Genomic DNA, 24582 nt, shown 5'->3' with positions numbered 1-24582 from the left:
CTATTTTACAACACAATACAATAACATTTGTAAAGCGCTTTTCTCCCATAGAACATAGAGCCTTAGAGAGGATTACTGTGGTAATTTAAGAACAATCACAAGACTCAGATAGAACCGGGTATTCCTGAGTCTTGTGATTAGTCTAAAATGTCCATGGTATTCCAATTACAGTGGTAACATTCTGTATTTTCTGATTGGTCCAATACTTTCAAGTTAACTCAGAAGTATTTAGCCAATCAGAGGATGCAAAAAATTACACAAAAAAAGACTCCTTGGAAAATGGAAATCCACGGAATCAGAAATTGGAATTTCTACAGAATTTTAAGTCAGCATTTCCGACTATCCCTATACTAAAGGGCACCAGCAGCTACCTAAACTGGACAGGAGAAGTAGTGGAGTGGTGACAGCTGAGCCAGCCTGTGCACTTGCGGTGAGGTTTAGCAGGGGGTTTGTAGGTCCATGGAGGGGAAACATTAAGGTGCCAAGACATCTGTGCCTATAGGCTCCTGTTATGTAAATCAGGACTCTGTATAAGGAAAAAAATAGAGGAAGACTTTCAGCAGAAGCATTTTCAAGGAGCAGAATACCGCATCACCTCTCCAGTCATAAAAAGCATGACAAATTCATGGAAAAAACGATATTTATTCTCAAAAAAATATTTTTTGAGAATAAATATCGGGGTTTTTTTTCATGAATTCGTCATGCTTTTTATGACTGGAGAGGTGATGTGGTATTCTGCTCCTTGAAAATGCTTCTTCCTCTACTTTTTCCCTATACAGAGTCCTGAGCAGAGTGTAAATGAGGGGTTACTTAACCAGCTCTCGGTATTCCACTGATGAGATCTCCTTTCAGTCAGGCACCTCTAGCTACTGAGGGTACCTCTGGCTACCTAATAGGGATGCTCAGTCGGATTCCGAGGCATTGAAATTTCCGCATATCCAATCAAAAAGCTTAAATCCGCAGATGGGCAGCGTAGCATGCGTTACCTAGCAGTAGCCGATGCCTTAGTTGGCTGCACAGTAGTGACGTGTCGCTACTGGGATACTTCTCTAGCTAATTAATGTAGTAGTGGCCATGCAAGTGAAGTATCGCAGTAGCAATACGTCACTACCGCGCGTCCAATTAGTGCATCAGCCGCTGTTAGGTAACATGCCTTACGCTGCCACTAATCCCGGTGATTGACTAGCGTGCATAACAGTAGCTTACTCGTGCTGTTACGCTGCGCTATCAATAATAAATCAACCCCACATTACCAACTAAATGAATGAGGAGGAGCAGGAAGCCGATAGTAAAATATCAGTAATGTAATATTACCAATTTATATATAAGCAGCACTTATGCTGGATGGAGGTCGTTCTTTCAACCAAAGTTACTTTGTAAAGATGTAGGTTTTAGGCCATATCCATGCAGAAACATTAAAAATGAAAAAAAGTTCATAAACTTTACAGCACCACTATAGTGGTATTCACATTACAATAAAAATACCTCTTACATGACTTAATTTACTTAGAATTTAAGGAGAATAGCAACACAGGGCTATACAAATAAAACATATGGAAAGAGGAAATGGTATTCTAATAGCTTGCATATGGTGGTTATGTTTGTTGCAGAACGATGTTGTGGAAGTCCTAGACAAGTAACCATATGGAAGCAGGTGGCCCCAGTCCAAGTGTATTTCTACAGAACAGTTCAGGGAGATAGGGGAATATTCACATGTTTTGACAGGACTGTATGTTTTTTAAGCCCCTAACAATGAAGGGTTACAGTATATGATTGAAAGTGTAATAAAACATTGGCATTTTTTAGCACACTTGGGAAGAGCATAATGTTAATATTAATCTTATATTCTTCCTGCTTACTTTCAAATGCTTACTTTCAAAGTTGCTTACAGCACGATGTTACATTTACTGTGTTCACTTTGTTTCTTAGACACCCTTCACAGGTACTGTGATAGGGAACTCTAGGTTCACTCTAAAGCAGGGGTCAGGAACCTTTTTGTCTGAGAGAGCCATAAATGCTGCATTTTAAAATGTTATTCTGTGAGAGCCATACAATATGGTGATGTGTATACAGTTGATACGCCGGGCAGTGGAAGTGTTAGACACGTCTTCAGCTTCTCTTGGGTTTCAGCACCATCAGCAATTTCCCAGAGAGCCAGACAGCAGAAATACCAACTAACAGCTTGTACAATTAGCTAGTAGAGATGGGCCGAACCTCCGATTTTAGGTTCGCGAGCCGGGTTCGCGAACTTCTGCGGAAGGTTCAGTTCGCGGAAAAGTTTGCGAACCGCAATAGACTTCAATGGGGAGGCGAACTTTGAAAAATAGAAAAAATTCTGCTGGCCACAAAAGTGATGGAAAAGATGTTTCAAGGGGTCTAACATCTGGAGGGGGGCATGGCGGAGTGGGATACACGCCAAAAGTCCCGGGGAAAAATCTGGATGTGACGCAAAACAGCGTTTTAAGGGCAGAAATCACATTGAATGCTAAATTGCAGGCCTAACGTGCTTTAAAACATGTTGCATGTGTATACATCAATCAGGGAGTGTAATTAGAGTTCTGCTTCACACTGACACACCAAACTAACTGTGTAACGCACCGCAAGTTACCAGCTGTTTGTGTAGTGACGGCCATGCTGGACTACTGCGTAACATGGCGAGATTGCTCTTCCTCACTCAGTGTTGTCAGGTAATGTGTGACTGCCTTATCAACTTTCCATGGCATTGTTAAAAAGCTTACGTTTTGTTTTTAAATTACATTTTCTACTTGCTGTGTACTTGTTCAGTACCGCTACAATGAGAATCCTGTGGAGGCGGGCAAGTCTGCCATTGTGACCCCGAATAATGGCCGGGGAATGAAGGTTTGAATCCGGTGTGGAGCCTGAGCAACGGCTACCACTACACATCCAAGGAGGGCAGCAGGAAGGCACGCCCACCCCGAGGTAGTGAACAAAAATAACAATACAGGAGGACTATCGAGGGCTTGCTGTATTTGAAATGAATGTACTTTAAATCCTTTAAAGAGAACCAGTTATGGCGAGCAAAGATGACACCACATTCCTTTCACGAGAATCCTATGGAGGCGGGCAAGTCTGCCATTTGTGACCCCGGGTAATGGCCGGGGAATGAAGGTTTGAATCTGGTGTGGAGCCTGAGCAACGGTTACCACTACACATCCAAGGAGGGCAGCAGGCAGGCATGCACGCCCGCCCCGAGGTAGTGACCAAAAATAACAATACAGGAGGAGGACTTTGAGGCCCTGCTGTGTATTTGAAATGAATGTACTTTAAATCCTTTAACGAGAACCAGTTATGGCGGGCAAAGATGACACCACATTCCTTTCACGAGAATCATATGGAGGCGGGCAAGTCTGCCATTTGTGACCCTGGGTAATGGCCAGGGAATGAGGGGTGGAATCCAGTGTGGAGCCTGAGCAACGGCTACCACTACACAGGCAAGGAGGGCAGCAGGCAGGCATGCACGCCCGCCCCGAGGTAGTGACCAAAAATAACAATGCAGGAGGAGGACTTTCGAGGCCCTGCAGTGTATTTGAATGAATGTACTTTAAATCCTTTAACGAGAACCAGTTATGGTGGGCAAAGATAACACCACATTCCTTTCACGAGAATCATATGAAGGCGGGCAAGTCTGCCATTTGTGACCCTGGGTAATGGCTGGGGAATGAGGGGTGGAATCCAGTGTGAAGCCTGAGCAACGGCTACCACTACACATCCAAGGAGGGCAGCAGGCAGGCATGCACGCCCGCCCCGAGGTAGTGACCAAAAATAACAATACAGGAGGAGGACTTTCGAGGCCCTGCTGTGTATTTGAATGAATGTACTTTAAATCCTTTAACGAGAACCAGTTATGGCGGGCAAAGATGACACCACATTCCTTTCATGAGAATCATATGGAGGCGAGCAAGTCTGCCATTTGTGACCCCGGGTAATGGCCGGGGAATGTGGGATGGAATCCGGTGTGGAGCCTGAGCAACGGCTACCACTACACAGGCAAGGAGGGCAGCAGGCAGGCATGCACGCCCGCCCCGAGGTAGTGACCAAAAATAACATTACAGGACTCAGGAGGACTTTTGAGGCCCTAATTGTAATGAATCAACTTTAAATCCTTTAACGGGAATCCGTTATGGAGGGCAAGTCTGCCATTGTCACCACGGGTAATGGGCGGGGAATGAAGGTTGGATTCCGGCCCGAAGTGGGAGCCTGCTGAGACCCATGCTGTAGCTGCCCTGACCGTGCTTTGCAGACCAGGCATCTGTGATCAGATGGACCCTTGACCCAGCGGAAGACAAACCAAGTCGAAAGCATTTGCCAAGAATGTTTTACGGAGGGCAAGTTTTTTGCCATTTTTTTCAATTGTTTGAAACTGTAGATGGTTGTATTTTTCAATTGTTTGAAACTGTAGATGGTTGTATTTTTCAATTGTTTGAAACTGTAGATGGTTGTATTTTTAAATTGTTTTAAAATGTAGATGGTTTGTATTTTTAAATTGTTTGAAACTGTAGATGGTTGTATTGTGTTCCGGAGTTGGAGCCTACGAAACGGCTATCACCACACATCCAGGCAAGGAGGGCAGCAGGCAGGCATGCCCGCCCGCCCCGAGGTAGTGACCAAAAATAACAATACAGGACTCAGGAGGACTTTTGAGGCCCTAATTGTAATGAATCAACTTTAAATCCTTTAACGGGAATCCGTTATGGAGGGCAAGTCTGCCATCCATTCAAGTGCAAGTTCTGCACGGACTGTCAGGTATAATACAATGTGCAGTCACAGATGTAGTGAAAGGTATACAGTGACTGCAAACAGCCCTTTGTGTAGTGACGGCCGTGCTGGATTGGTTCGCACCATGACGAGAGTGCAGATGATGGTGGCTTTTCAGCCCATATGGTCGCCGGGCTGATGTAGCTGAATGACAGAACAGTGACTGTCCAGCTGATCAAATTTGGTCTGACCACAATGAAACAACGACCTTATTATCTTTGGTGTGCCACCCCCACCCGAGACACTCATATAGCCGGCGGTCATTGCTTCATTGTGATATGCAAGCCCCTTCACCGCGGCAAGGTAATGATCACAAAGGGGGATGAGCACATGTACATGCCTTTTGTTTTTTTGTTGCAGCCGCCTGCAGTTCAGCCAGAAAAATTAGGCAGGCATGTGCACGCCCCAGAACAATTAGTATGGCGGCCGCTGCTAGCAGCAGGCTTAAAAATTCTGGAATCCGCCTAGAGTCCTGGACCCTGGTGGTGGTGGCGGAGAAGGCAGTCAAGCGGCCTGCAGGCAGAGATGCTGTGTGTGGGGACTGACTTAGTCTTCGGTCATGCAATAGCCCTCAGGGATCCATGCCTCATTCATTTTGATAAAGGTCAGGTACTGAACACTGTCATGACTTAGGTGACTTCTCTTCTCAGTGACAATGCCTCCAGCTGCACTGAAGGTCCTTTCTGACAGGACGCTTGCGGCAGGGCAAGAGAGAAGTTGTATGGCAAATTGGGACAGCTCTGGCCTTAGGTCAAACATGCGCAACCAGTAGAGCAAGGGTTCATCCTCGCTGCTCACAGTCGCAGTGTGTACATCCCAGTGGCTTTCCTACCACAGGGCGCAGGGGGGCGTGGCGCACCGGGTGCCAGACAGCGAGGGGGGTTTCGCCACGACCCCCCATAGATCCGGACTGACAGGAGCCAGGAGGGGAAGAGCAGCGCTAGGAGGAGGGGTCGGATGACAGCAGGGATAGCAGCGGGGAGGGGGGACATACCCCCCCCCTCCCTCACCTGGGTCCCCTCCTTCTGCCTCTCTTCTCCCCCCCAAAATGCGGGCAGCGGCAGTGGGCAGCGAGCAAGCGGGCGCGGAGAATACTCACGTCCCTTCCTGCGGGTATCAGCCTGGAACGCTGCGTCGCCGTCACGTGCCTCTTCTGCGCCTCCAATCATTGGAGGCGCAGTAGAGGCACGTGACGGTGACGCAGCGTTCCAGGCTGATATGCAGAAGTAACATGAGTATTCTCCACGCCTGTCTGCTCGCCCTGTTTGCTGCCCGCTGCCCGCATTTTGGGGGGGGGGGGGAGAGAGGCAGGAGGAGGGGACCCAGGTGAGGGAGAGGGGGATATGTCCCCCCTCTCCACCGCTATCCCTGCTGTCACCCCTCCTTCTAGCTACACTAAAAAAGCGGAAAAGAGATTGCTGCCGTTGTCACACACCACGTTGCCGATCTCCACCTGGTGCAGGGTCAGCCATTGCTCCACCTGTTTGTTAAGAGCAGCCAGGAGAGCTGCTCCAGTGTGACTCTCCGCTTTGAGGCAAGACATGTCTAGAATTGCGTGACACCGTTGTACCTGGCATGCAGCATAGGCTCTGGGGAGATGGGGCTGTGTAGCTGGAGAGGAAGAGAAGATGGCAGCACCGCTAGAGTTCAACTGACACTCAACCAAGGAGGAGGAAGAGGTTGACAGCGAAGAGGATGTAGCTGGAGGAGAAGGAGAGGAGGTGGCAGGAGGCCTGCCTGCAAGCCGTGGAGGTGTGACAAGTCGGTCCACTGCGCAGCCACGTACTCCCTGCTTGCTGCCATCGGTCCCCAGGTTGACTCAATGGGCTGTGTGCGTAATGTAGCGGCCCTGCCCGTGCTTGGCAGACCAGGCATCCGTGGTCAGGTGGACCCAACGCTCTTTGCAATAGATGACACCACTTGCCTCTGAACTGCACGGTACAGTTTGGGTATGGCCTTTCGTGAAAAAAAAAAGTGCGGCCTGGTATCTTCCACTGCGGTGTCCCAATGGCCACAAATTTACGTAAAAAACCTCTGACTCCACCAGCTTGTATGGTAATAGCTGGCGAGCTAATAGTTCCGCCACACCAGCTGTCCGACGCCGGGCAAGAGGGTGACTGCTCGAAATTGGCTTCTTCCGCTCAAAGACTTCCTTCACGGACACCTGGCTACTGCTGTGGGCAGAGGAGCAGGAACCGCTCAAGGGCAGAGGTGGTGTGAAGGAGGGTGGCTGTGAAGGTTCAAGGGAGAAAGCGGATGAAGACGATGCACCTGAAGGAGGAAGAGGAGAAGGAGGGTGGCTTGTCTTTTGAGGGGTGCTGCTTTTCCTCAGGTGTTCTTCCCATAGCTGTTTGTGCCTTTTCTCCAGGTGCCTTCGTAAGGCACTTGTCCCTACGTGAGTGTTGGCCTTTCAACGGCTCAATTTTTGGAGGCAGAGAGAACAGATAGCTTTGCTCCTATCTGAGGCACACACCGTAAAATATTTCCAAACCGCTGAGCCCCCCTGGGGTGATGGCACTACGGTGGCATCAACAGCTGACCTTGAAGGGCATGTTGGCTGGCTGGCCATAGCTGATACATGGCGCTGGACACTGCCCCCAACTGTTTCTGAGGACGAGCTCCCTCTGCTTCTATCATGAAGTCGTCTCCTCCTACTCCTCTGTGGCTCCCCCTCTGAACTGTCCCCCTGGTCATCTCCTCTATTGGGAACATACGTGACATCCGTATAATCGTCATCATAATCCTCCTGCCCAGCTTCGCTTTCCTCAGACAACTCCACAACTGCACCAACTTCAGGTGGTTCCTCATGCCCCTCCTCACACGTTACGTCCATACTATCGCCACCTAACTCAGACGTATGAGGTGGTGTACCTGCGCCTTCTTCTTGTTGTTGCAGTAGTGGCTGTGAATTAGTGATTTTACCACCTCCACCACCAAATAACTCCTGCGGATGTGGTGCTTGTTGTAGCACTGGTGGCTGCGGTAGATGAGGTGTTCTGTGTTAAATACTCAAGCACGTCCTCACAATTTTGGGAAGTGATGGCACGTGCCTTCTTCTGAGCACTGTACTTTGGGCCAGGTCCGCACGAAATCACAGCAACACCACCTCGCACAGACCTGCCAGTGCCAGGTGGCCTTCCTCTGGGTCTGCCTCTACCTCTTCCTCTACCTGGTTTGTCCATTTTGTCCATCTCGGGGGGAAGCTAGGTATATGCAGTGAGGTGAGTTCACTTAACAGAAAAGGTAGATATGCAGTAAGGTAAGTTCACTCAACCCAAAGGTAGTTATATATGCAGTGAGGTGAGTTCACTGAACACAAAAGGTAGTTAGATGCAGTGAGGTGAGTTCACTCAACCCAAAGGTAGTTATATATGCAGTGAGGTGAGTTCACTGAACACAAAAGGTAGTTAGATGCAGTGAGGTGAGTTCACTCAACAGAAAAGGTAGATATGCAGTGAGGTGAGTTCACTCAATCCAAAGGTAGTTATATATGCAGTGAGGTGAGTTCACTGAACACAAAAGGTAGTTAGATGCAGTCAGCTGAGTTCACTCAACACAAAGGTAGTTATATGCAGTGAGGTGAGTTCACTCAACAGAAAAGGTAGATATGCAGTGAGGTGAGTTCACTCAACCCAAAGGTAGTTATATATGCAGTCAGGTGAGTTCACTGAACACAAAAGGTAGCTATGTGCAGTGAGGTGAGTTCACTCAACCCAAAGGTAGTTATATATGCAGTGAGGTGAGTTCACTGAACACAACAGGTAGTTTGATGCAGTCAGCTGAGTTCACACTCAACACAAAAGGTAGTTATATGCAGTGAGGTGAGTTAACTCAACAGAAAAGGTAGATAAGCAGTGAGGTGAGATCACTCAACCCAAATGTAGTTATATATGCAGTGAGGTGAGTTCACTGAACACAAAAGGTAGCTATATGCAGTGAGGTGAGTTCACTCAACCCAAAGGTAGTTATATATGCAGTGAGGTGAGTTCACTGAACACAAAAGGTAGCTATATGCAGTGAGGTGAGTTCACTCAACCCAAAGGTAGTTATATATGCAGTCAGCTGAGTTCACTCAACACAACAGGTAGTTACATGCAGTGAGGTGAGTTCACTCTACAGAAAAGGTAGATATGCAGTGAGGTGAGTTCACTCAACTTAAAAGGTAGTTATGTGCAGCGAGGTGGGTTCACTCAACACAAACGTAGGTGTATGCAGTGATGAGGTGGGTTAACTAAATACAACAGGTACTAGTAGTAGGTAAATGCAGTACTGGGTGGGTAGTACAACGTGCAGCTCCCTGTCACACACACAGGTAGTCACTGAATGTGCTGCTGAATGCTGGTGGGCTGCTGGCAGTGGGACACACGCATTATGAATTAGCAATGCTGTCTAAGCAACACAAGTGTCTCACACACACAGGTAGTAGTCACTGAATGTGCTGCTGCTGCTGCTGCTGCTGCTGCTGGCAGTGGGACACACAGTATGAATTAGCAATGCTGTCTAAACAACACAAGTCATGCACTACTTTGAAAATTTTACTGCCACACTAAGCTGCACTGCTTGAGCAATGTAGCTCAGTGAATCAACCCCTACTGATTTGTCTGTGGGCCAGATGTAATCATAAAAAGAGCCACATGTGGCTCCTGAGCCATAGGTTCCCTACCCCTGCTCTAAAGCTACATTTCTATGTAATTTAAAACACTGTGCCAACCCGTGCCTCCAGTGTCCCCCTTCTGTGCCAACAGTGTCCCCTCTGTGCCACAAGTGTCCCCTTTGTGCCACTAGTGTCCCCCTGTGCCTCCATTGACCCCCTCCTGTCTTCCTGTGCTCCCTCTGTTTCTATTCCTTCTCCCTGTGCCCCCTCCTGTCATCCTGTGCCACTTCTGTTCCTCCTCCTGTCAACCAATGCCTGCCATGTGCCTCCTCCTGTCCCCCTGTGCCCCATCTGTGCCTCCCCCTATCCTCCTGTGCCCCCTCTGTGCCTTCTTCTGACATCCTGTTCCCTTTCTGTGACTTATCCTGTCATCCCGTTCTGTGAATTCTCCTGTCCTTCTGTTCTCTCTCTGTCCTCCTTCTGTTCCCACCTGTGCCTCTTCCTGTCATTCTGTGCTCCCTCTGTGCCTCTTTCTGTCATCCTGTGCACCTCTGTGCCTCTTTCTGTCATCCTGTGCTCCCTCTGTGCCCCTGCTGTCATCCTGTGTCTCTTCTGTGCATTATCCTGCCTTCCTGTGCTCCTCCCCTCCGTGTGTCATAGTGAAGCTTAACCCTAGCCCATGGCCTGGAAGAACTTTGCAAAAACTCAGCATTATGTCTTAGCATTTATACTAAGGGCCTGATTGGTTAGTTAGTGCTAATTAAATATGTGTAGGAGAGAAAGCTAGGGAATTCCTATCATTCCTATTTTATCTCTGATAATTAAGTACCACTGACATACTTCCCAACTTTTCGAGATGAGAAAGAGGGACACTTTAAGACACACCCCTGCCACACCTCTAATTATGCCCCCATCACTGCCCTGGCCACGAATATCTCTAAAAATTCATAAGCAAAAGATGAAATTTTAGATCTTAAACCACACTGGTCCTTTCTATAATCACTTGTTTTTCTTCATATTAACATTAGAAATTAAGAAATATATCAATCCAATCATGGATGGGAATAAATAGTTTTTTCGGCAGATAGATGGCTCAATAGATAATTACCAAGAGGTCCGAAAATAAGATTGGACCTGTTGGAAATTATATATCAAGCCATCTATCTGATGAAAATCTCTTCCTATTCAGTAAGGCAGCACCTATTTAGTAAGGAGTCCTTGGGCTAGACTCCCTAACACTGCTACTGCCTACTGAGTGCACCCTTGTGGCTGCAGATCTGGTGCTTTAAAGGTGGCCACCAATGGTCCAATTTCTAGCAAAAAATTGTTTGAGCGATCAGAAATTCTGATTGGATTGGTTGTAAATAATCTCCATTGATGGGCACAATCAATTACAAACGATTATAAAAATAGTCATCCGATTTGATTTTGGTCAAACCAAAATTTGGATTTTCTAGTTGGTTGTGATAGATAGCAAGAAAAGATTGGTTTGTTGATAGTGTAGTGAATTATTTCATTTACGATCAGAATTTCTGATCGCTCAAACAATTTTTCACTAGAAATTGGATTGTTAGCGGCCACCTTTAAGGTGGCCCCTAACGGTCCAATTTCTAGTGAAAAATCGTTTGAGTGATCAGAAAGTCTGATTGGATTGGTTGTAAATAATCTCCATTGATGAGCACAATCGATTACGAATGATTATAAAAATAGTCGTCCAATTTGATTTTGGTCAAACCAAAATTTGGATTTTCTAGTTGGTTGTGATAGATAGGAAGCAAAGATTGGATCGTTGATGGTATAGTGAACAAACTTTCTTCCGATCAGAATTATCTGATCGCTCGAACGATTTTTCGCTGGAAACTGGATCGTTAGTGGCCACCTTCAGTCTGCTAGGAGAAAAGCGCAATATAAATGTTCTATGTCTAAATCGGGAAGCTAATGTTATTGGGGATGGTGACCTCAGAAGGATGATAATGCTCACAACCATTAGACATAATCATAATGCATTATAATAGCCACACATACAGTGCTGCTCATAATTATTCATACCCCTGGCAAATTTTGACTTAAAGTTACCAACAAGTAATTTTTTGATGGGAAATGACATAGGTGTCTCCCAAAAGATAAGACAATGTACAAGAGGCATTATTGTGGAAAAAAACATTTCTCAGCTCTTATTTATATTTGAGCAAAAAGTGTCCAGTCCAAAATTATTCATACCCTTCTCAATCTATATACACTGTATATAAAATCGGAGGTACAGTATGTAGGTGTGTGTGTGTATGTGCCACGATCACGCAAAAACGACTTGACCGAATTGAACGAAACTTGGTATACAGATCCCTTACTACCTGGGATAATATGTTCTGGGGGTCTTGTGCCCCCCCCCCCCTCCCGCACACCTGGGCGGAGCTACATAGCAAATCAGATTTCACCTATTCATGTCAATGGAAAAAAATTAAAAGGCTGCAATTCTCACAGTAATCAAGCCAGAGTCCCCACACTTGGCACAGTTGGTCACTTGGTGACAGAGGTTACAAATTCAGAAAAAGTGGGCGGGGCATAAAACAATATGTATTCAAGGTTTGCGCTCTTGGACTCTTCAATATTTCTATGCACAACACAACGCAGGCCCCCCTTCAGGGTATAACTTACCAGATCCTCTGGTCTGAATGACCAAGTCACGCCTCCGGGGTGTGTGCCAACCGTCGCCTCTCTGGCAAGCTGCTTTCTTCTTCCATGCTTCCCCGTTTTACAGTTTCAGATCACCATCATATACATCCACATGTTAATCAAAAAGAAGGAAGGGAAAGGGGGAAACCGCTTCCAATTGTGTAGATTGTTTATTAAAATGTTTTTTTTTTTTTAAAAAAAAACCTTAAGAAAACTTTACAACAAGTTTGGCAAGCGTCTCGTGGGTTTACAGAAGGTACAGGTGGGCCCAGTCCCCAAGTCGCCGCTGTAATACTGTCTACTGCCTTAATTGCCGCTGTCAGTCAAAACATTAAAACCAGCGTGGTGTACTGACACACTAGACACTGCTCGTTCGCTACTACACTCCTCCACCAGTGACGTCACTCTGCTGGCTTCAACCAATGCGTTTTGTTGCCTAGCAACTCATCAGGAGCATAGAACAGCCAATCAAATTTCAGCCATTCATTTTAAATGGGAAACTTAAGACTGCAGCCATTCTTATACTGTTAATCGCAGTGTTTTCAAACTTGCCACATTTGGTCACTGGGTGATTGGGATTAATATTCAGTGGGTGGAGCCTACAACAGCCAATCAAAATTCACTTATTATTCCATGGGAATATTTAAACTGCTGCTATTCTTACACAGTAAATGGCAGAGGCTTCAAACTTGCTACAGTCGGTCATTGGGTGACTGGGGTTCAAATTCACTAAAGGGGGTCATGCCTCAAATTCACTAAAGGGAGTCATGCCTCAAACAGCCAATCAGATTTCCCGGGTGGATAAACTGCTTCCATTCACACATTTTTGATGCCAGGAACCCAAAAGCTCAAAAACGTGGTCATCGGGTGACTGTATGTCAAGGTTACAAAAAGTGGGTGAAGCCAAAAACTTTTAAAATAAAATTTTACTGGGAAAATATAAACTGCAGCCATTCTTACACTGTTAATGACAGGGTTCTCAAACTTTTCCCAGTTGCTCACTGGGATTAATATTCGGGAAATGGATGGAGCCTACAGCAGCCAATCAAAATTCACCTGTTGATTTTCAAGGGGAATATTTAAATTGCTGTCATTCTTACACTGTCAATAGCAGATGCCTCAAAGCTGGTGCAGTTGGTCACTGGGTGACTGGGGTTCAAATTCAGAAAGGGGGCAGAGCCACAAACTGCCAATCAGATTTGTTTAATTTCAATGGGAATATACAAATTATTGGTACCAAGGACCCCAAAGCTCATAAACTTGGTAATTGAGTGACTGTATGTCAAGGTTAGAAAAAGTGGGCGGCGCCAACAACTACATTTTTTATATGGGGAAATATAAACTGCAGCCATTCTTACACTGTTAATGGCAGGGTTCTGAAACTTGACACAGTTGGTCAATGGGTGACTGGGATTAATATTCAGAAAAGTGGGTGAAGCCTACAACAGCCAATCAAAATTCACCTATTGATTTTCAAGGGGAATATTTACATTGCTGCCATTCTTATACTCTTAATGGCAGAGGCCTCAAACCTGATACAGCCAGTAATTGGGTGACTGGGGACCAAATTCACTAAAGGGGGTGGATCCACAAACAGCCAATCAAATTTATTAGATTGATTTCAGCCATTCTGTTATTGGCAGGGTTCTCAAACTTGACACAGTTGGTAACTGGATGACTGGGATTAATATTCAGGAAAGTGGCCGGAGCCTACAACAGCCAATCAAAATTCACCAATTGATTTTCAAGGGAAATATTTACATACCTGCCATTCTTACTTTCTTAATGGTAAAGGCCTCAAATCTGGTACAGTCAGTCACTTGGAGACTGGGGTTTAAATTCTGAAAAGGGGGTGGGCCACACACAGCAAATCAGATTTATTTAATTTCAGTGGGAAAATGCAACTTACTGATGCCAAAGACCCCAAAGCTCATAAACTTGGTTGTTGAGCAAGGTTACAAAAAGTGGGTGGAGTCAAAAACAAATGTCCCTGGGAAAATGTAAACTGCAGCCCTTCTTCACTGTTAATGACAGGGTTCTTAAACTTTGCACAGTTGGTTACTGGGTGACTGGGATTAATATTCAGAAAAGTGGGTGGAGCCTAAAAAAGCCAATCAAAAATTGCCTGTTGATTTTCAAGGGTAATATTTAAATTGCTGCCATTCTCACACTGTTAATGGCACAAGCCACAAACCTGGTACAGTTGGTCATTGGGTCACTAGGGTTCAAATTCAGAAAAAGGGGCATAGCCACAAACAGGCAATCAGATTTGTTTTATTTTACTGGGAAAATCTAAATGATTGATGCCAAGGACCCCAAAGCACACAAACTTGGTCATTGAGTGTTTGTGTGTTAGGGTTAGAAAAAGTGGGCAGAGCCAACAGCATCCAAATACATATCCTGGCAACGCTGGGTCATCAGCTAGTAATCAACAAAAAAGGCCTTTATTGGCTACTAGTGGACCTAAGCTCATTACAATAACGGGCTATAGGCCACCCTCAAAACCCCTCTCCCCTCCCGCCCATAACTCCGCCGGCCACAAGTCAGTGCACATGCGCACATACCGCGCATGCAAGCCCGAACACCTGCACACACGCTCGCACATGCATGCCCACTGACCCCACCCTCCTCCTGCTCTAAAGTCTGTACACAAAAGCATGGACACAGTGACAGCAGGAGGAGGACGCAGCAACACAGGGGTTTTATTAGGTAGGATTACAGCAATCAAACGCTTCCTATAATTGCAGACCAGCTTTTTGCATGTCTCCACAGGAATTTTTGCCCATTCATCTTTAGCGATGAACTCCAAATCTTTCAGGTTGGAGGGTCTTCTTGCCATCACCCTGATCTTTACCTCCCTTCACAAATTATCAATTGGATTCAAGTCAGGACTCTGGCTAGGCCACTCCAAAACGTTAATGTTGTTGTCTGCTAACCATTTCTTCACCACTTTTGCTGTGTGTTTTGGGTTATTGTCGTGCTGAAATGTCCACTGGTGGCCAAGGCCAAGTTTCTCTGCAGATTACCTGATGTTGTCATTGAGATGACTCATGCATTGCCCTTTTTTCAAGGTACCATCTACTGTGATTAGGCTCCCTGGTCCATTTGCTGAACCCCCCCCCCCCCCCCCCCCCCCCTCAAGCAAGTTTTCCGCATGCAATTGTGAATTTTGGCTCACAATTGGCCACAATTGCTGGGCAATTTGCTGCATTTTCACACAAAATTTCACAATTGCTCGCGAGAAATGTTACGCACATTATAACGCTAGCGCGCCCGTGATATCAGTTATCACGGTTTAGTGAATCAAGCCCTATATATTTTATACTATAAAATATAATATATTTTATATTATAAAGTTCTGAGTATGTTGGTTAAAGAGGACCTGTCTTTAATAAACCCATGCTTTCAAGTGGAAATGTATGTTTTTGAAAGGTGGCTTTGAATTTGTGTAGGACCTGAAAGCATTAAAAGTTAATGTAGTCATTCTGTTTAATTAAAGCAAAGAAAACTGTGTTTCCTTTAGCATTCAACATAAATACCAGGCATTTTTATGTTATTCTGCCTCTATTGCTCCTCATACAGTACCACCTCACTACCACTTAGGCCCTGTACCCACAACAGAGAGCAGTGGATAAGCGGTCAAGTTGGCAGATCCTATGTTAAGTATATGTTATGTTAAGTATAGGATCCGTTCATACATTTTTCTTGTCTATGGATCTGCTGTCTCTGCAGTGCACAATAATTCTGACATGTCATACATAGCAATACTATATATGTCCAATGCAACGTATACAGAGGAGACACTCTGACAAGGGTTCATGCAGTGGTTGGCAACAGCGCATCTGCTATTACCATGCATGGCTGCAATCCATTCAAGTATGAACTGAGCCTTAGAATTCCTTAGGGCCCATTTCCTCTAGTGCAATGATCGCATCACATCGGAGCCAAACTGAAACCAATGTAAGTCAATTGAGCAGTTTCCATTGCTTGCAAATTTTGTGGTACGATGCAACCCGGGAAAGGAATCGGATGCATGCTGCAGATTCTTGCAGCATGGATCTGATTCCCATTAGCTAACAGGAAACCACATCTGGTCTTCTGGAAGTAAACCAGAAGTTTCTGCGGCAATATGCAATGCGATCATCGCATCGCATCATTTTGCAAGAGGAAATGAGCCCTTACATAGAAAGCTCTTATCTGCTACCCTTTTTTGTTTGTTTGTCATTCCCTGATTACATCTTTGCACTCATAATGTGCTCTAAACATTGTGCAGAAGTCTGAAAGTTTATCCTGTAAGCTTATGATCCGATGATGGCAATACCCCCCGAAAGTTAATCTAATGGTAAACTACTGTTAGCACAAATAATCAGCTGCAATCATCTATTCACAAATAACCTCCATCACAGTTGTGACCTTTACACTGGGACATCTGGGATTGTTAAGGGAAATATATTCTATTGCCTTATCAGAATAATTAAAAACACATGTTATAAATGAATTGCTCCGTTACTGGAAATCCTACCTGTGGTTTCAAATAGGTGGGCATCCTCTTGAATATTGTCAGACTCAGTAATGTGTAAAGAATCTACAGGAGACTTAATCCTTATAAGATTCATCTGAGTCTACCACATTTCTAATGGAATCATTTTCCCACTGAGTAATGCCTAAAGTTTTAAAAGTTACCACAATAATGTTTAGAATCCACAATGTTGGAGCTAGACAAGCTTACTCATCAGCAAATGTAAACAGAATATTCCTCACTTGAAAATGATATCATTCTAAAGGTTATACACCATGTTAGAGAGAAGACTTCTAAGTGCCCCTGTAGGGTCTGTAGAGCTGACATCTATATGATATTAATTGTCCTCTTTACAGCAAAACTAGTCTTTTGATCATTCACAAAAACAACCAGGAGGCGCCCAAAAAATGATGATACTGTGACTCTACATGCAAGATAGAAACAAATTGGGTCCCACAGGGGTATTTGTGAAAAAATTCAAATTTTATTATACACTGTGGACAAGGCGTTTCATGGCATAGAAACTGCTTCTCCAGGTCCAGTACAGTTAGGTGCCTAGTACAGAGATGCCAGAGGATCCTGGACACCTCTTATCATTTCTTCCCAGATTTATTGATTACCCTCTACTGTTAGTCTCAAGAGGGGTATTGGAGTGAATACACTGCTTGAATCCCTCTTCTGCTTCCAGGGTTACCTGCCTGGAATCATTAGATTCATCTTTTCTGTTCTTGTCACAGGAGTACTATGATGTTCTGTCATTAGTTCTGCTTGTCAGTTGGTTCCCACCATCAAATCTCCATTAAGTAAAGTTCATATTTAAAGGAGTTATTAAGCACCCCCCCCCCCCCCTCCACTTACCCGTGGCTTCCTCCAGCCCCTTGCAGCTGACATGTCCCATGCCGCAGCTCCGCGCTCAGCCGCGGCCCGGGGTCCCCTCCGGTGCAGAGGCCGACCTCGAGGTCGTCTTTACTGCACCTGTGCAAGCACCACTGTCAATCAAGCCCACATTGTCCACGGTGTACTGTGCAGAACTACTGCAACTGCTCAGTACACCACAGACAACGTGGTCTTGATTGACAGTGGCAGAGCGCTAGATGGTTCTAGAGAAGGTCGGCCTCTGCACCGGCAGGGACCCCGGGCTGGCAGCTGAGTGCGGAGCTGCGATGTATGGGACATGGCAGCTGCAAGAGGATAGAGGAAGCCCCAGGTAAGTAGAACTGGGGGAGGGGTATAAAGCAGAAAATACCAAAGATTCTAATCTTTTCTCAATATTATGTTGTGATCACCACTTTGTCCTTCTGTGTTTATTCTGCATTCTATCTGGGAGCTGAATAGACTAATTAACTGCTGACAAATCATAAAACTCTGCAGTTCCTCTGCTCCAAGCCTTGGGTGCTGGACTTACCCCCTAGGTCTTCTTGTACCTTGAAACACACTTACAGTGGTATGGAGTCTGGTGTTTTGTTTAATCCTACTGCTGGCTCTCTTTTTCTACAGAGGCTTGATTAGTCACTAGAGAAACCTCTTTCCACCTGATATACTTACAAATCTGTCCACACACAGCCCAACCACCTCTACCACAGAGATGATCATTTTCAGGCATGGGCGTTGCTAGGGGGTTAGATCCAGGGCACCATCCCCAGATTCGTTGCCATGGTGCCCCGAACATGTTTGTTCGGACTGATCACGGCAGTGCCATGAACGGCAGGCATGGCATGGCTAATGCACTGGGCACTACCTCCTTCAAGCTACTAGGGGGAGCAGTTCTATTCTCAGCACGGCAAAGGGAGGAGGACACAGGAACTGCTGGGACGGTGCATTCCTCCAACCATCATGTGGGGGCAGGTAGCAGACCAGAGCTTATGCACAGAGCGAGAGATTCAAGTACAGGGAACCACCACACAGAGTGCGTACTGCTGCCCGTCTCCCTCACTGCCATGTACTGCCCCCTGTCTCTCTCACTGCCATGCAACTGCAGCTCTGTGTGCACAGTGACAAGCAGAGACATGCACTGCTCTGCTGTGCAGTCTCCTGTGTGTCTCTGTCTGCAAGTTTCACCCTGTATCTTGCCCATATCTCACAGCCACTGAAAAGGAGGCAAAATTCTGCCTCAGGATAGAGCTATCTCCTCTCCCTCCCTGTTGTCAAAATCAGAAATAGCCAGGTATGGATTGCAGTGTGATGAGGGGGAAGGGGAGAGTTGTCCTGGAGTGAGAAGCTGCTGTGGCTTTATCCATCTCCTTTCATGCCTCATCTCTCCTCCATCCCTCTCTCCTTATCCCTCATTTCCAGGGCCGGCCATAGACTTTTTGCCGCCTGAGGCATGGTAAGAAAAAAATCGCCCCCCCCCCCGAGCTGGAGGGGTAGCCGACAGAAAGGGGGTATTGGGCCTAGCGGTAGGGAGGGGGGTCGGACCCCCCCCTCTCTCGTCTGGGTCCCCCGATCTGCGCTCCTCCTCCAGCATTAGGTAACCAGCTGCGTGCATAAAGATGAGGAGGCAACGGGCGGGGGAATCACTCACCTCTTCCGCATTCCATCGTGCGCTCCACCGACGTCACTTCCTGCAAGGCCATCCACTTACAATACAGTGGGCGGCGTTGCCGGAAGTGACATCAGTGGAGCACACGATGGAACGCGGAAGAGGTGAGTGATTCCCCCGCCCGATACCTCTTCATCTTTATGCACGCAGCTGGTTACTTAACGCTGGAGGAGGAGCGCAGATCGGGGGACCCAGGCGAGGGAGGGGGTCGGTCCGACCCCCCTCCCCACCGCTGGGCTCAATACCCCCTTTCTGCCAGCTACCCCTCCAGCTCGGCGGGCGGCACCCAGCATCCACAGACAGGCGGGTGCCGCCCCCCCAGATCTGCCGCCTGAGGCAAATGTTTCACCCCGCCTCATGAACAGGCCGGGCCTGCTCATTCCCTTTATTTCCTTCTCATCCCTCATTCCCTCCTCCAGCCCTCTCTCTCCTCATTCCCTCCCCACAGTCCTTTCTCTCCTCATCCCTCATTCCCTCCCCACAGTCCTCTCTCTCCTCATCCCTCATTCCCTCCACACAGTCCTCTCTCTCCTGCGTATCCTTCATTCCCTCTCCACAGTTTTCTCTCTCCTGCTTATCCCTCGTTCCCTCCCCACAGTCCTCTCTCTCCTGCGTATCTCTCATTCTCTCCCCACAGTCCTCTCTCTCCTCATCCCTCATTCCCTCCCCACAGTCCTCTCTCTCCTCATTCCCTCCACACAGTCCTCTCTCTCCTGCGTATCTCTCATTCTCTCCCCACAGTCCTCTCTCTCCTCATCCCTCATTCCCCCCCCCCCCCCCCCCACACAGTCCTCTCTCTCCTCATTCCCTCCACACAGTCATCTCTCTCCTGCGTATCCCTCAGTTCCTCCCCACAGTCCTCTCTCCTCATCCCTCATTCCCTCCCCACAGTCCTCTCTCTCCTGTGTATCTCTCATTCCCTCCCCACAGTCCTCTCTCTCTCCTGCGTATCTCTCATTCCCTCCCCACAGTCCTCTCTCTCCTGCGTATCTCTCATTCCCTCCCCACAGTCATCTCTCTCCTGCGTATCCCTCATTCCCTCCCCACAGTCCTCTCTCTCCTCCATAACCCTCATTCCCTCCCCCCAGTACGTTCTTTTGTCCTTATCCCTCATTGCCTCCCCACAGTCCGCTCTCTCCTCCTTATCACTCATTCCCTCCCCTCTGCTAGGTTCATGTACATTTAGCCCCACCCATGACCATGCTCACTTTCCCGCTGCAAGGCCACACCCACAATGTGCTGCGGCGCGCAATGTGCGTTTACTCTCTCTCACTGAGTGCCCAGGGGTGTTTTGGATCTCTCACAATCCTAGCAATGCCTCTGGTTTCAGGCCTCTTGCACACTAGATGCCATTCCAATTTTTTATCCGATCTGATTTTGGATTCAAATTAAAAAACGTACTGCATAGTGCTAAGATTTTTAATCGAAATCCAAAATCGGACATATAAAAAATCGGAACCACATGTAGTGTACAAGAGGCCTCACACAGGTTTCATATGACATATACAAAAACACAAACTTTACAGTTGGCATAATGCAGTCAGGGAAGAACTGTTCTTCTGGCATCCACTAAACCCATTGGACCGCCAGAAAGAGAAGCGTGATTTGTAACTACAGAGAACAGGCCTTGACAGCTTTAGAGCCCAGTGGCAGTGTGCTTTACACCATTTTGTTAGTGTATCTATGTTCCCCTTGTCATCTTATTGTGCTTTGTAAAGCGCTGCGGAATATGTTGGCGCTATATAAATAAAAAAAAATAAAAAATAATAATAACAATTGCACTAACACTTTGCATTGCATGTGGCCAGCTTGAAGAAGGGTATCTTATCATAAATAGCGGGCTCTTACTTTATTTCAGCTGTTTATTTTGAGCCTTCTGACCTTTGAATGTTTTGCTAAAAAAATACCTTTTAAATTATACAATGGTGCTGACCCAACTATTTACATAACAAGCAACTGTTTGACACCTATTAGATTAGGGAAGTTGCTAGTTTGGAGAAGTAACCTCAGGCGCAGCACTGAGAGTGCAGGTTTTAAAATTCTTATCAGTGGACCTCTACATAGGTTTCAAGACTCTGCAAAGATTCATTTTCACTGTAGTTCTAATTTTTCACAGAAATTACCAAATTTCTTTATTTTGAGTAGGGATGGTCGCTGGATTGCGCGGAATTAAAAATTCTGTGATTCCGGCCGGAATTTGATGATTCCGTTCCGTTGTGACGGAACGGAATTGCTATATCACTATGGCGGAATTTCAGCGAAAAAATGAAATTCCACGGAATTTTACGGAATTAAAATTTTTCTTCCCACCGAACTGATTTCTGCCTAATAAGATGAATTTCTACTCGACAGACTCCCTTCCTTCCTCCTCCCTTCCTCGTCTTCCTAGGAATTGTAGGATTTCAAAAGCCAGCTTACATACCGTATATACTCGCAAGCAAGCCGACCCGCATGTAAGCCGACCCCCCAACTTTCACCTGAAAAAACAGGGAAAAATGATTGACCCCCATATAAGCCAGGGGTAGGAAATGCTGGCCGCCTTATTCCCCTAGTGTGTCCCAGTATAGCTAGTATAGTGCCCAGTATCACTAGTATAGTGCCCAGTATAGCTAGTATAGTGCTCAGTATAGCTAGTAAAGTGCCCCAGTTTAGCTAGTATAGTGCTCAGTATAGCTAGTATAGTGCTCAGTATAGCTAGTATAGTGCTCAGTATAGTGCTCAGTATAGCTAGTGAAGTGCCCCAGTTTAGCTAGTATAGTGCTCAGTTTAGCTAGTATAGTGCTCAGTTTAGCTAGTATAGTGCTCAGTATAGCTAGCATAGTGCCCCAGTATAGCTAGCATAGTGCCCCAGTATAGTCAGTATAGTGCTCAGTATAGCTAGTAAAGTGCCCCAGTTTAGCTAGTATAGTGCTCAGTTTAGCTAGTATAGTGCTCAGTTTAGCTAGTATAGTGCTCAGTATAGTTAGTATAGTGCTCAGTATAGCTAGCATAGTGCCCCAGTATAGCTAGCATAGTGCCCCAGTATAGTCAGTATAGTGCTCAGTATAGCTAGTGAAGTGCCCCAGTTTAGCTAGTATAGTTCTCAGTTTAGCTAGTATAGTGCTCAGTATAGTTAGTATAGTGCTCAGTATAGCTAGCATAGTGCCCCAGTATAGCTAGCATAGTGCCCCAGTATAGTCAGTATAGTGCTCAGTATAGCTAGTGAAGTGCCCCAGTTTAGCTAGTATAGTGCTCAATTTAGCTAGTATAGTGCTCAGTTTAGCTAGTATAGTGCTCAGTATAGTTAGTATAGTGCTCAGTATAGCTAGTATAGTGCTCAGTTTAGCTAGTATAGTGCTCAGTATAGCTAGAATAGTGCTCAGTATAGTTAGTATAGTGCTCAGTATAGCTAGTATAGTGCTAAGTATAGCTAGTATAGCGCTCAGTATAGTGCTCAGTATAGCTAGTGAAGTGCCCCAGTTTAGCTAGTATAGTGCTCAGTATAGCTAGTATAGTGCTCAGTATAGTGCCCCAGTATAGCTAGCATAGTGCCCCAGTATGGGTAGGTGGGTGGGTAGGTAGCTAGTGTCCCTCCCCGCTCCCCCCGCTGCCGCCGCTGCTATTACCTTAGGTGGCGCCGCTTCCTCTATCCCCATCCTGCTCCGGTAACTACCTAATTCACAGCAGCGTGCCCCTCGCTGCTGTGATGATGGAGGAAACCATAGAGAGCGGTTTCCTGTAGCGGCGATGCCGTTACTATGGGAACCGCTCTCTATGGTTTCCTCCGTCATCACAGCAGCGAGGGGCGCGCTGCTGTGAAGTAGTTAGTTATCGGAGCAGGACGGGGATAGAGGAAGCGGCGCCGCCTAAGGTAATAGCAGCGGCGGCCGCGGGGGGAGCGGAGAGGGGCACCACCTACCCACCCACCTACCCATGACTCGCAAGCAAGCCGACCCCCCAACTTTTGGGCCACTTTTGGGGGGTGAAAAATTCGGCTTGCTTGCGAGTATATACGGTACCTTGGCTGGGAATTGAACCCAGGTCTAGTGCTTGGTAGGTAGCTCTCTTCACCACTATACCACCACCAACACTACATGCTGAAGCCAGCCTAGCATGTACCATGTACTCTCTCTCTCTCTCTCTCTCTCTCTCTCTCTCTCTCTCTCTCTCTCTCTCCTCTCTCTCTCTCTCTCTCTCTCTCTCTCTCTCTCTCTCTCTCTCTCTAGTAGGGATGGTCACCGCTTTCTGCAGAATTGTATTTTCCGCAATTTTGGGCGGAAATTGGTCATTCCATTCCGTTTGGACAGAACGGAATTGCTTTTTCAATCCGGCGGAATTCTGAAATTGCCTGTGAAATTCTGCCGGTATCCGTTGATGGTTTTAAGCTGAAAATTCACTTGAATGGTATCAAGTCCTAGAGAGAGAGAGAGAGAGCTCATTTTTCTCTTGGGTATATCACAATGGTACATGCTAGGCTGGCTTCAGCATGTAGCATTGTAGTGTGTTGTGTTGGTGGTATAATGGTTAGGATAGCAGCCTACCACGCGGTAGGCCTGGGTTCGATTCCTGGCCAATGTGAGTTGGCTTTTGACATACTACAATTCCCTAAGCAAGCTCATTTATTTCTTGGATATATCATAATGGTACATGCTAGGCTGGCTTCAGCATGTAGTGTTGGTGGTGGTATAGTGGTGAAGTGAGCTATCTACCACGCACTCAGACCTGGGTTCAATTCCCAGCCAAGGTATGTAAGCTGGCTTTTGAAATACTACAATTCCCTGGAAGACAAGACCCTCCTCCCTCCAGGGGGAGGGGGAGGGAGGAGGGATTACACTTCCTGATGTTGTAAAGCAGTGTAGGCCTGCAATTGAACATTCAATGAGATTTCTGACCTTAAAACACTACTTAGTATTAAATCCAGATATGTTTCTGGGACCTTTGATGTGTATTTCACTCAACCATGTCTTCCTCCAGGTATTAGACCCCTTGAAACATTGTTTCTATCATTTTTCTAGTCAGCAGAAATTTTTCAAAATTTTAAGTTCGCCTCCCCATTGAAATCTATTGCGGTTCGCGAAAGTTCGCGCGAACCGAACTTTCCGTGAAAGTTTGCGAACGGGGTTCGCGACATCTCTATTGTCTACCTGGTATTAGTATCTTGTCTGTGGAATGTATGTGTTTACAGGTCCCACACTTTTTCCCTCAGCAGGGGAATGTTCTCACTCCTCACTATCATCTGCTTAAGATTGGGTGGCTGTCGGAACGCTAGGAGCGGAGGTTCAGGGAATATCTTTTTCAGTCTCTGATCCTTGTGTAGAACAGGATGAAGTTCTTTTGCAATCTTTCTTAAGATTTCCAGGTGTGGGTTGTAGTTGACTACCAGTTGGACACGGCTCTCTTTCTGGTTCTGCTTGTACTCCAGGAGCTGAGTCCTAGGGATGTTGTTAGCTTTCATGATTTGGGCCATTAGAGGATTGTATCCCTGTTTAATGAAATTCTTCT

This window comes from Hyperolius riggenbachi, chromosome 5 (assembly GCF_040937935.1).
Source record: "Hyperolius riggenbachi isolate aHypRig1 chromosome 5, aHypRig1.pri, whole genome shotgun sequence".
In the NCBI taxonomy this organism is placed as follows: Eukaryota; Metazoa; Chordata; class Amphibia; order Anura; family Hyperoliidae; genus Hyperolius; species Hyperolius riggenbachi.
This window is presented reverse-complemented; position numbering follows the sequence as displayed.